We start from the raw sequence: 13,533 nt of genomic DNA, 5'->3' as shown, positions 1-13,533 counted from the left end.
TGGTCCTTGCGGAATATTGAATCCAACTAATATATGTATGAAAAAAAATAGAATTTGCAAAAATCAATATCCCAAAAAATTTACATCTAAAACAACTGTTGGAATTGATTGTTTTCCATTATACAAACGTTCTAATGACGGAAGAAAGTTAGATGACAAAATTTAGATAATCGTTGGATTGTACCATATAATCCATATCTTCTTTCAAAATTTAGTTGTCATATAAATGTTGAAATTTGTTCTACAATTAAAGCTGTTAAATATTTGTATAAATATATTTACAAAGAACATGATCGTAGCGCTTTCAATTTAATCAACGATGAAAATAATTAACAAATTGATGAAATTGAACAATTTCAATCAGGTAGATGGATTACACCACCCGAAACTACATGGAGAATATATGGTTTTGAACTTAACGAAATGTATCCATCAGTTTATAGTTTACATCTGCACCTTGAAAATCAATATTTAGTAGCTTCTCATGCACATGAAAATTTAAACAATATTTTAAATTCAGATTTGTCAACAAAATCAATGTTAACTGAATTTTTTTTAACAAATCCAATTGATCAAAATGCACACAATTTATTGTACAGAGAATTTCCTGAAAAATTCGTTTGGAATCAACAATATAAAATTTGGACTCCAAGAAAGAAAGGAAATGTTATAGGGCGAATTGTTAGTACAAATCCAATTGAAGGTGAAAGATATTACTTGCAAATTTTATTGAACCACATTAGAGGGCTAAAATCATTTGAAGATTTAAAAATAATTAATAGTATTGTTGTGCCCACATTTCATGAAGCAGCTAATTTACATGGTCTATTGAACAAAGATAGTAGTTTAGAAGAATGTTTAGAAGAAACTTATTTATACCAAATGTCAAATAGTTTAAGACGTCTTTTTACAATAATTTTAGTATATTGTAATCCTATAAATCCAAAAGAACTGTGGGAACGATTTAAAAAAGAAAAATCTGCAGATTTTTATTCAACAAATACAACAGCAGAAAATATTAAAAAAATGGTACTACAAAACATCTCTTTTACGCTTGAATCAATGAGAAAGAATATAAATATGTATCATCTTGCTCCAATTGATATATTCTCTGACGATGAAGAATTTAGACATCAAGAAATTGATGATGAATTAACTGTTACAATTCCACAAGAAGATCTGCTTGCATCAAATCATTTAAATTCTGAACAAAAACACGCATATGAATTAATTCTCGAAACTTTACTTCTCAACAAACCTGCTGCATTTTTCATTGATGGTTCTGTTGGCACTGGAAAAACATTTCTATACAAAACACTTCTTGCTGAAATTAGATCAAAACATATGATAGTACTCGCAACTGCATCATCTGGTGTTGCTGCATCAATTTTACCCGGAGGTCGAACAGCACATTCACGCTTTAAAATTTTATTAAATATAGAAAAAAAATAGTACATGCAATGTTAGCAAACAAGGAAATCTTGCTAAATTATTGCGTCTTGCAAAATTAATTATATGGGACGAAGCACCTATGTCTGAAAAATATTCTATAGAGGCAGTGGATAAGATGTTACAAGATATAAATGATACAAACCTTCATTTCGGTGGAAAATTTATTATTTTTGGTGGAAATTTTCGTCAAGTATTATCTGTAATTCGAAAAAGTACAAAAGAATAACAAATTGATGCAAGCTTAGCCCGCTCTCATTTATGGTCTTCTTTAAACCAAATTAAATTAATAGAAAATATGAGATCTAGTTTGGATCCTGATTTTTGTCGTTATTTAATTGAAGTTGGTAATGGTAATAAACCAATTATTGTTAAAGATATGATCAAAATTCCAACAGAAATGCTTATTCAATATAACAATGATGCTGAATCTTTAAATTGTTTATTAGAAGCTATTTTTGAAGATATATCAAATTATTTAAACAATTTAATTGAAATGAAAAATCGAGCTATATTAACACCAAAAAATCACTCAGTTGATAAAATAAATGTCATAATCATTGAAAAGTTTCCTGGTGATATGGTGCGATATTATAGTTTCGATGAAACAATTGATACATCTGAACAAGGTGTAATCGAAGATTTTTTAAACACTTTAACACTAAATGGATTGCCACCACATGAATTATTGCTTAAAAAGAATTGTCCCATTATGTTACTTAAAAATATAAATCTTTCAGAAGGTTTATGCAATTGCATACGATTGATTTGTTGTAATTTTAATCATAATGTTATTGATGCAAAAATTTCAATTGGTTATCATAAAGGGAAAAGAGTTTTTATACCCAGAATTCCATTCTTACTAAATATAAATGAAAATAATGGTTTTCCATTTAAACGCACACAATTTTCCATCAAATTAAGTTTTGTAATGACAATAAATAAATCACAAGGACAAACATTAAATTCTGTCAGAATATATTTACCCGAATCAGTATTTTCTCATGGACAATTATATGTAGCATTATCAAGAGCCAAAACTGCCAATTCAGTAAAAATTCTTATAAGACTAACTACAATTGATAACTATGAAAGACATTATACAAACAATATTGTGTATAAATATGTTTTGAAAATAACAAACTCATTATAATGCTATATAAATAGTCATATTTAATATATTCTTTAGTCTGCTCAGTTAATATTTTTCAAATATTGTTATCATTTATACATTCTATTGTTTTTTTAATTATATTATATAGTTTATAATATATATAGTAATACTTCTCTATCTTCTAATTTGTAAAAATAGTAAATATGCGAACCGTTTATGCATCAATCAAAGACATTATTCCAGCTACCAAAAACTAGAAAATAAAAATACTCGTTGTAGAAAAATCTCCAGAAAGGATTGCACGAAACTCAATAACAAAATATCAGAACCTCACATTGATAGATCCTCAGGTATGAATCATTTTGTATTTATTATATTTTATACATTTCAATCTATAAACATATTTTCTTATTGTATTTATTATATTGTATTTAATATTGATATATAAATATTTATTTCTTTAAATCCAATTGATTAATTCTTTAATTTTTTTTATAAGGAAATCGTTTACAAGCAGTAATATTTGGTAAAGATATCGATCTGCACGATGTTACATTGCAGGTTTTTCAATCTTATTATATAGACAATGCATATGTCAAAGCAATAGATCCAAGACACAAAATCGAATCGCATGAATATCAATAGATCATCAATTCGAGGACAATTATTGAAAATGTTGAAGATGATGAACCAATGCTAAAGGCTCCAGAGTACAATATCATCTTTTTTAATGAGATTGATGCTTATAAGGATACAGATTCTAAAATAGGTAATAACTATATAAATAATTATTATATATATTTATATACTTTCGTTTAATTATGAACTAACAAAAAATATTTTGGTGAAATAGAGATTCTAGCTATTGCAATCCAAATGATGCCAACCAGAAAAGTCAATACTGTTAATGGAAAAACAACAGTTCAAGATATACAACTTATTGATGAGAGGTTTAAATACATCTCTAATTACATTTATAGCATTTTTTATTTAACACATTATAATATTTTTATTATTACAAACTTAATTCTATTTCTAATTTTTATAGCCTGAAGCCTTTAAATTTAACAATGTGGGCTCGATTTGTTCATGACGAATGTCAACAAATTTCAAACATCATTGCAACAAAACCAATAATTCTTGGAATGCGAATTAAAATTGGTTCTTATAATGGTACTTTTCATTCAAAATAATACTTTTGTTAATTATTTATCATGTATTTATATATTTGCTAACACATATTTATAATATAAGTCTATCTTTATCATCACAACTGACAAGTGTGTTTACCATCGATCATCTTTTAGCAGCTGCGGTTTCGTTACGTACATGGTAAATTATCTTTTTAAAAAAATTATTTCAATAATTAATTTTATAAAATCTAAATTATTTATTGTTTCATTCATTATAAAATAATATCGTATAATTTTAACATATATTATTTTTTTTATTACAACCATCGTTTTAATTATTAATGTACCTTTTTTTTACTACATACATTATTTTAATTATTAATATAATATTTTAGGGCAACCCAAAATGATGCATTACTAGAAGAAATCATTGCCAATGGTTTCAATACATCAACAGGATCGAGTTCAAGCAATGCCATGCAAATAATAACAAAAATTTCTGAAATTGCTGAAATTTTAGATTTTATAGAGGCAATGACGGTATAACTTTCTTTTTTAAAACTAAATTATTTCTTTCTATTTAAATTCACTTTATTGCTACATTCATATTAGAAATTTATTTTTTCATTTTTAATGCATAAATCGACATTCACAGTTAAAGCAAAATTTTTATTACTCGACTTACATCAGCCGTTCTACTATATGTCCTGTGTCAACTGCAATAAAGCGACTGGATATGATTATAATGAAAAGTTCTTGTGTTACAATTGTAAAAATATGAGTATCGGATAACCACGGTAAAAAATTTATTTCAACACTTTAAATTATCATTTTTTACATAATAAATATAAAATAATAATTATAAAAATTATGCAATAATGATATTCTCATTAATTATAGTTCTTAAGCATATTTGGAAATAGAAGATGACACAGGATGTATAGCAGTTATTGCCTTTGGATTGGTGGCAGAAGAAATTATGAATTTTACAGCAGTTCATCTATTAGAGCACACAGTCGAGCTAATAAATCTCTTTATAAATTTATTAAAAAAACATATTACATTATGTTTTATATTTTTTCATTATTACAGGAACACCTACCATATTTAGCAAACATTGCAAATGCAATTTTAGAAAAAGAATGGATTATACACTTGCGCGCAGAGATGAATCAATATGGACAATTACGACAGAACAAACTCAATGTTCTCTCTGTCGAATCTATAAATTAAGCTACGCTATAAATACTCTAAATATCTTTTTGTTAAACTTATCACTTTTATTATTATACCGTTAAATAGAACAGTGACATTTTTGTGTATAGTTCATATATGTATAATTATATACTTAAATGAGACACTATCTTGTATATAAACTTTAAGTTTGCTTCTTTACTTTTGAACTCTGTTATAATTATATACATAAATAGGATACTAACTTGTATGTAAAGGAATTTGTGGAATTGGACGTGTAATGACCCATGAATTTGTTGGCTTTTATTGTTAGGTTATTAATTTCAATATGGTAGTTACGTCTGGTTTTGGTATTATATTATTCTGGAGGTATTATATTGTTCTAGATATTTAGAAGTTTAGAATTGTTTACTCACAATGTGCTTTGTGTGGTTATTTTCTAACCTGTATTTTACTTTTCTAATGGTCTAACTTTGTTTTTACAAATATTTAAAATTTATTTTGAGATTTCTTTCTAATATGTCACATTTCTTTCTTTCTCATTTTGAGATTTATTTTAACTTTTCAAATGGTGATTTGTTGTGTTGTCTTTTGCCTTGTTTAAATCTTTTTTGGGAGATTGTTCATTGGTTTGGATGTTCACCTGGATTCAAAAATTGTGGATATGACTCTTAAAATGAGAGTCTCTATCTGACACGATCGTCTTAGACACTCCATGCAATCTGACAATCTCTGCTATATAAATTCTCGTCAATCTTTCTAGAGAATCTGTATTATTGATGGGTATGAAGTGAGCACTTCTCATCAGACAATCAACTATTACTCAGATAGTATTATTTCCAGCTGAGGTCCTTGGAAAGCCCACTATAAAATCCATCGAAATCGAAGTAAGTAAGATATAGCAAGTTAAGGAAGAGATGTTACTTACCAACCTGCTGTCTATCCCGTATATATTTACCTTTGAGATTATGTCATTCATTAACTTTCTTACTTTAATCAACAATTATATTATAATTCTTTCTGCAAGATTGACCAAGTTGTATCGACATACTTTCCAAACCTAAAACTTCAAGTAAATAATCTTCTGAAACTCTTCCTTAGAAAAACATAAGCGATATACTTTAAGTATTCTTGTAAATAACGTAGTTAGTAGAGAATTCATCAAAATTAAGTCGTTAACCTCTTTCTCTTTCTTTTTTTTTTAACAAAAACGGTGGCCCTCTATTTTAGACCAGACAACTCTGATCTGTAAGATTTTTACAGGTCTTCTGTAGCTGTCAGGCGCCGCAGCTATGATACTACATCACTCTTCTGTAACTGTCAGGCACCGCAGAGCTATGATGCTCTTGTAGAGAGATGCTTCACGAGAGATGCTGTGAAGCAATAGAGAAATGCTTTGTCATAATTTTTTCTATAAAAGAATTATTCAGCTCATTTTCCTTTGCATCTCATCTTCTTTAGTTTTCTGAATTTAGTCTGCATTCTTACTCTGTAATCTCTTTCTGCATTCTCACTCTGCAATGGCTCAGCAATCTTCTCATAACCAATATATGAGATATTTTGCACCTCGTTCACCAGTTGTTTTTTATTCTACCGTAGGTGCTACAATGCAATACAATAATAATCTGACTAATGAGTCAGATGATAAAATAATCTGACCATTGTCGCATTTTTTCAGTGACTACAATCCAAGATTTGTGGGGTTGACAAACTCAACGAGAATATTTTTATCCTTCAGCGGCTTCTTCTGGAGTCCAACATGAAGATAGAAGCAGTAAAGCAAAAGAACAGAAATTTAAAATCCTTGCTTAATTCTTCTTTTCGATTGCATACTCCTTTAAATAGGAAGGTCATGTAAATTTTTGAAGAGCAAGAGCGTTTAAAGAATAAGGCAAAGAGTTTCAAATTTTTGTAATTTTGCTTTGAGATAATAAAATAGTATTTCACAAATATTCATATTTTTGTTTATATCTTCTGGTAGATGTTCAATGTACTCCATTTTATTTCTCATTTAATAATATACACTTTTTACAAAACCGTAATATAAATCTGTAATACTAATTGTATTTAAGAGATGGTATTTTAGATCTAATAATTTCATTCATCTCCCCCTTGAAGCCGCAAGAGTTTCAGATTTATATTTCAGATATGTGCAATTTTCATGAGCTCTTCTGGAGCCTCAATGTATATCATGATCTAATAATCCATATAAATATGCAGTTAATCATGCATATCCAATCAATCTTAACTAAGCTTAACAGTATAGTGGTCTTAGAAATATACCAGGAATGACATTTGCTCTATATGTTCTTGGGGCATCAGTATTTGTCTTTCCAGCAGTAACTGCATACACTCGAGCTGACACTGGAGGTCGTGGCTTTGGTTTGAGATCTCTGTTGGTCAATACAAACAGGTAGGGTTATAATAAAGCATAAGGTTTTGAATTAGTGTTGTTGGGCGTTGTAATTTGAATAATGGGAAATAATTTTGAGATAGATCTGTGTGTATTTTATGTATAGTAATTTAGAGTTGTATATTTATGGTGTCAACATGCGTCGAACAAACTAAACTTTTTTTTTTTAAACTCATCAATAAAAAAGTTTGTTTTTACTATCTTAACATGTTTTTGTGGAATTTTTTTAGTGTAACTGGGTTTGAAGGACCTGGTTTATCATTGAAAGCCATATATAAAAGGTAGCTTCTATTTAATTGTTCTCAAATTATAGATATCCATTTGCCTTTTTTTTTTTTAACACGTAAAAGAAATTTTAAAAAACTCAACACTGGAAATATATATGTGATGCAATGGGTCACAGTTCAAACAGATCAATATTTACTCAATTAATTTGTAAATATATTTACTCAATTCAAACAGAACAATTATATACTAATATTATAGTAGTACTTGTTATACTCTACAAAAACGATATAACAGGTTGTCTAACCAAAATATTTTAAACTTCTATTGCATAGATCCATAGCATTTAACACTTATGGTTTTTTGGTCTAACAAAAATTCTTGGATTTCTTTTTATTAATATTTATTTTATGAACATTAGGGGTGTTCAAAATTCCGAGACTTCCGATTCCGACCGATTTCCGCTCCGATTCCGACACTAGCGGAGTCGGAATATTCGGAACTCGGAATCGGAATCGGAATATTCCGATTCCGAGTCGGTAGTCGGAATCGGAATCGGTGCCCAAGTTGGTTCCGATTCCGAATACCGAATTCTGGATTTTTTTTAAAAAAATTATGCAGTTGCAAAACGACGTTTTGCAGCTACATAATTTTTTAAAAAAACTGGAACGGCGTCGTTCCATTTAAAAGGGAACGACGCTGTTTTTCGTAACTCTCACGCCGAGTGCTCTCAAGTCTCACGGACAGGACCGGTCTCGACTCTCTCTGTCACAGACTCACATGACTCACATTTCTTGCCTCTCACTCTCTCAGACTTGAAGACTTCAGACTTCAGAGTTCAGTGCTGCCGCTCACGCCTCATGGTCTCGACTCAGACCGATTTAGTTTAGATCCCTCCACAGACCTCTCACGCCGCAGGCCCCCACCGATTAGCCGTCACCGCACTGCCGCAGTGCCGAATCCGAGCAGTTTTTTTAGTAAGGTAAATATAGGAATTATCATAAGATAAATTGTGTATTCCGAATTTTATTTAAACGGATTATTTAATGTATGGAATTTTTTTGTGAATGGTGAATGACGTTGTTATTCTGTGAAATGATTATGTATTGAGGAACCGTTTTGCATTTTCAGTATTTTTTTTGTTTGTGATTTTGGACATTGAAGGCAACCTGTTTGTATAAATGTCACAAAGAAAATGTTTGAATATTTTCAGCCGTGGTTTCACTGGTTTGGTGGATGTTGGGGTCCACTTTATATATCTACATTATCATATATATGTCCTAATTTTTATATATATATATATATATAATATCCGAATGGTTCAAGCAAAGCAAATAACAAATATATATGTTATTTGTGAAGTTACAAATATATATGCAAATAACATATATATATATATAACAAATATATATGGGAGTAGAAAGTTTGAAGTATCAATAACAAATATATATGTAAAGAAGACCATGTGAGGTCTACTCTTTGTGAGATATACATTACTGCTTAAGCCTTAAGGTCAATACCTCTTTGTGAGGTATACATTACTGCGCTGGGACCTACAGGCTATATAGCATGGACATGTTTGTGAGGAGTTAATAGCAGGTTGTGTGTAAGACATCAAGAGGCTTAGTAGCTAAGCCAACTGGCTGAAAATTATCATGAGATAAAGATATTGAAAACTATATATATATATATATATATAACTTGGCTGAAAATTATCATGAGATAAAGATATTGAAAACTAATGATATATATATATATTATAACTTGGCTGAAAACTATCATGAGATAAAGATATATATTATATATATATATATATATATATATATATATAACTTGGCTGAAAATTATCATATAAAGAATATTTTGTATTATTTGAGATACCCTACTCCAACACTTTTTGTACGTGAGTGTGGTGTCACTGGTGTGGAGGATAATGATATGGACCCAACAACTAACTCTTGCACCAAACATGCATTAAGTTCAAAATTAGTACAATTTACCTAAAGGGTACTGTTCTCTCTTCATATTTTAATTGGGAACATCCACGTAATATTGCAACTGCTCCATATTTTATGATCTTGAAAAGGTGTGCAGGTAATGCATGAATATTTATATTGATAATGTATTAAGCATAGATCTCAACTACATCTCTCATTATTTTAGTATTCAAAAAGAGGATATACCATCAACCATATCCTCCTCCTCCACTCTTTGCCAAAGTCTCTGTCTTGTGTCGTGAAATTACGTTTCCTTTTTGTTAACTTTAAAAAATAAACTTCATTGCAAAGGGAACAAAATCTTAAGGAATAAGTTTATCCAAATCTTGTATAGCTAGCGGTGTGTGGTGGGATCAATCTCATGGTATGATTGACACTGCTTGACCTGACATATCAACTTGTGAGCTGAGTTCCATTTTCTTCCTGTTCTGGGTTTCATTTATATTGGAGCCATGCAATGTTAATTTTCTTCCTAGATAGATGTTGATGCATTTTAAGTGACTATCACTCAAATAGTTTACGTCAATAAATGCAATAAAAAATATTAATTCAGTCCTTTTTTATATGTGTCAGATTTGAAGCTATGGAGGAAGAACCATATGGGACCCCAGAACAGGATCAAGATGCCACAATGCCGTCCCCAGCACCGAGATCGAGACCCTCTTCCAGAACACAAACTTCATGTGCAAGTAGTCGATTCCCACTCCCGGTAAATATAGAAGATGAAGATACATTTAATGAGGAGGCTGAGATGGGTATTGGGGATGAGCCGGATGTACCACCTCCATCCGCGAGTGCCAAGCCACCACGTCCACGATCAAATAAAAAAAGATCGTGGACGTGGGAACATTTCACCAAGGTTGACGGTGATCCCTCGGAACCGCACGTAGCTTGCAACCATTGTGGCCAAGAAGTTGGATGTCATTCAAAGAAACAAGGCACTACTAGATTGATATCACATCTAAATGGTTGCCAGAGGTATAAGATAGCGAAGGGATTGGCGGCCAAAGATCAGACAACGCTGAGTTATGAAACTTCTACTACGACTGATGATACGCAAGTTAAGAAAATGGTTATCCCTCAATACAGTGAGAAGTTGTTGAGAGATGGGCTTGCCGAGATGATCCTTGAAGATGAGATGCCTTTTATGACAGTTGAAAAAAGAGGGTTCTGCAAGTTTGTCAAGCTCATTGAGCCACGATTCCCAATGCCGTCACGGTATACAGTGATGCGGGATTGTATGAAAATGCATTTAAAAGAGAAGGCTGAGATGAGACAAATGTTTGTGAGGACTGGCCAGAGAGTCTCATTTACGACTGACACATGGACGTCTATACAGAATGTTTCCTACATGTGTATTACAGCACACTACATTGACAGTTCATGGATTTTAAAAAAACAGATTATTGGATTCAAAGAAATCAGTGATCACAAGGGTGCATCAATTGGGGCGGCAATGGATGATTGCTTGAAAGATTGGGGAATTCAGAAAGTTTTGTGCATTACAGTTGACAATGCTAGTGCCAATGATACTGCAATCGAATGGTTCAAGCGGAATACAAGAGTGAGAGATGATGTCATCCGGGACCATGAGTTTATCCATATTCGTTGTTGTGCTCACATAATCAACCTGATTGTGACTGAGGGCTTAAAAGAGGTTGATGATTCTATTACCAAAGTCCGCAACATTGTGTGGTATGTGAGGGCTTCTCCCCAACGGCTGAAAAAATTCAGGGCAATAGAAGAACAACTTGGGATAAAACATTCACGGACGCTGTGCTTGGACGTTCCCACTCGATGGAACTCTACATATATGATGTTGGATGTGGCACAGAGGTACCAGAAAGTATTTGAGCGGATGGAGGTGGAAGATGGGGGCCTTAAGTATGCTTTGCTGGAGCCTGCCGGAAAGGGGCTCGGTCCGCCGGACACACATGATTGGACGAGTGTAGGATTTTTTGTCACATTTTTGCAGATTTTTTATGATATTACAATGAAAATATCTGGATCCGCATACACGACTGCAAACTTGTGGTTCAGTCAGATCTCGACACTACACCACCACTTGGAAGATGGTTGTGATGACCCTAGCAGACTTCTATCTGGTATGGCTCAGAGGATGCTGTCCAAATATAATAAATATTGGGGGCAAGTTGAGAAGATAAATAGATTACTCTTTGTGGCTGTGATCCTTGACCCCCGAATCAAGTTGGCCGTGATAGAATATTGGGCAAATTCCGTCCTTGGGGCAATGAAGGCTGCATCGTTTATTACATGGCTGAAAACTGATCTCGATGACTTGTACTTCCATTACAAAAATAGTGGACAGCCTTCATCTTCAGCGGGTACCTCACACGTGACTCCGACACCTCCCTCTGATGACTTTAGCCCAGTAGGTGCATTGCCTCGACGCCGTAGGAATTACGACATCATGAATGAGTATCATCAGCTCGTTGCGTCGAGGAATATTATGGGGTGTACTTCAGAGGTTGAACGATATTTTATGGAAGAGGTCGAGGCACCTAGTCCTGCATTTGAGATATGCATTTGGTAGAAGGCTAATTCCGTAAAGTATCCAATCCTTTCTCGTATTGCCCTAGATGTGCTAGCCATTCCTATTACGACGGTTGCATCTGAGTCGGCGTTTAGCACTGGAGGTCGAGTGTTGGATGCTTTCCGGAGTTCTTTGTCACCGTCAACTGTGGAGGCCCTCGTTTGCACACAGAACTGGATCAGTGATACACCCCTTGGACTAGATAGCATTGGCATTGACGATGAGAGCTATAGGCTTGAAGATGGTAACCTTATTTTACTTGTATATTTATTATTTATTATTTTAATTGTTTTTATGATTATACTAATTTATTAATTTATATTTTTTTATCATTTCACAGATGTAATTGTGAACCCCAGTATAGTTGCTGATGACTGATGGAGTATGGATAAAGATAAGTTGATATCAGAATTAACTTATTCCGTCCTTGGTATTAATGGTAATTAAATTTTACTTTTACTTGGTTACATTTTCTGAATCAATATTTGGTTACATTTATTGATTGAATTTTTTTTAATCTTAATTTCAGGTACTTCAAATGACCAACTGGCAACTACGATGCTGCAAATGATGTTTCTTTTTTGGTTGAATCAAAATGTTTGTTCTTATGGACTGTTTAATCATACTTTGAACTCGGCTGTTATTTCTATTATTCATTGTTTATGATCTTCTGAATTATGTATAATTAGCTCCTAGCTAGCTATAAAGGAAATATATAGTCAGACTTTTAATGAAAATTATATCAATCTAAATTTTGAATATGAAGATTTTCAATATTAATACGTAGATCGGTATGCAAAATTTACTTTTTGATTAATCACATTAAACTAATACATATATTAGTATATAATTAAATTTAAAATAAGATAAAATCCTTCATACTAAATAAGTCGGAATTCGGAATTCGGAATTCCGACTGGAATCGGAATTCCGACCCATGTTCGGATTTCGGAATTCGGAATTTCGATCGGGAGTCGGAATTCCGACTTCTGAACAGAGTCGGACTCCGATTCCTTTCGGAATCGGAATCGGAGCTCGATTTCGATTCCGACAATAGTCGAAATCAGAAGTCGGAGTTCCGATTCCGACTTCGTCGGAATCGGAGCACACCCCTAATGAACATAATATCAAAGGTTATATAATTTTTTATTTTCATTATTATTTTTGATTAACAATCAAATTTATGCTCCCACTAGGTAAACATCCGAAGGACGTTACGTTTCCTAATATATATATATATATAAACAAAAGGCTTTACATTTAATGGCCATAACGCCCCCAACGTAAGTAGCCCAGAATATTTTAGCACATGATTCTAGCCCATAATTCTTTGATGTTTGCTCCTTCTTTGATTACGGAATGCAGGAGGCCTTTCCAAATGGACGGTTGCTTTGTTGACCAGTTGGATCTAACCCTAGAGTACAATCCTTCTTGGAAGGTCTCCTTCGGTCTGG

General features: G+C 32.2%; 1 long non-coding RNA gene across 1 annotated transcript; it reads left to right on the top strand.

The window, feature by feature from the left end:
• Positions 1–12,262: 12,262 nt before the first annotated feature.
• Positions 12,263–12,769, top strand: LOC122309084. Its single transcript, XR_006242330.1, has 3 exons — positions 12,263–12,323; positions 12,420–12,518; positions 12,609–12,769. It is a non-coding gene; the product is annotated as an uncharacterized LOC122309084 (long non-coding RNA).
• The last annotated feature ends 764 nt before the right edge of the window (positions 12,770–13,533 follow it).

Source organism: Carya illinoinensis, chromosome 5 (genome assembly GCF_018687715.1).
Source record: "Carya illinoinensis cultivar Pawnee chromosome 5, C.illinoinensisPawnee_v1, whole genome shotgun sequence".
Taxonomy (NCBI): Eukaryota; Viridiplantae; Streptophyta; class Magnoliopsida; order Fagales; family Juglandaceae; genus Carya; species Carya illinoinensis.
Note: the sequence above shows the minus strand (reverse complement) of the source record. Positions and strands in the feature narration are given on the sequence as shown.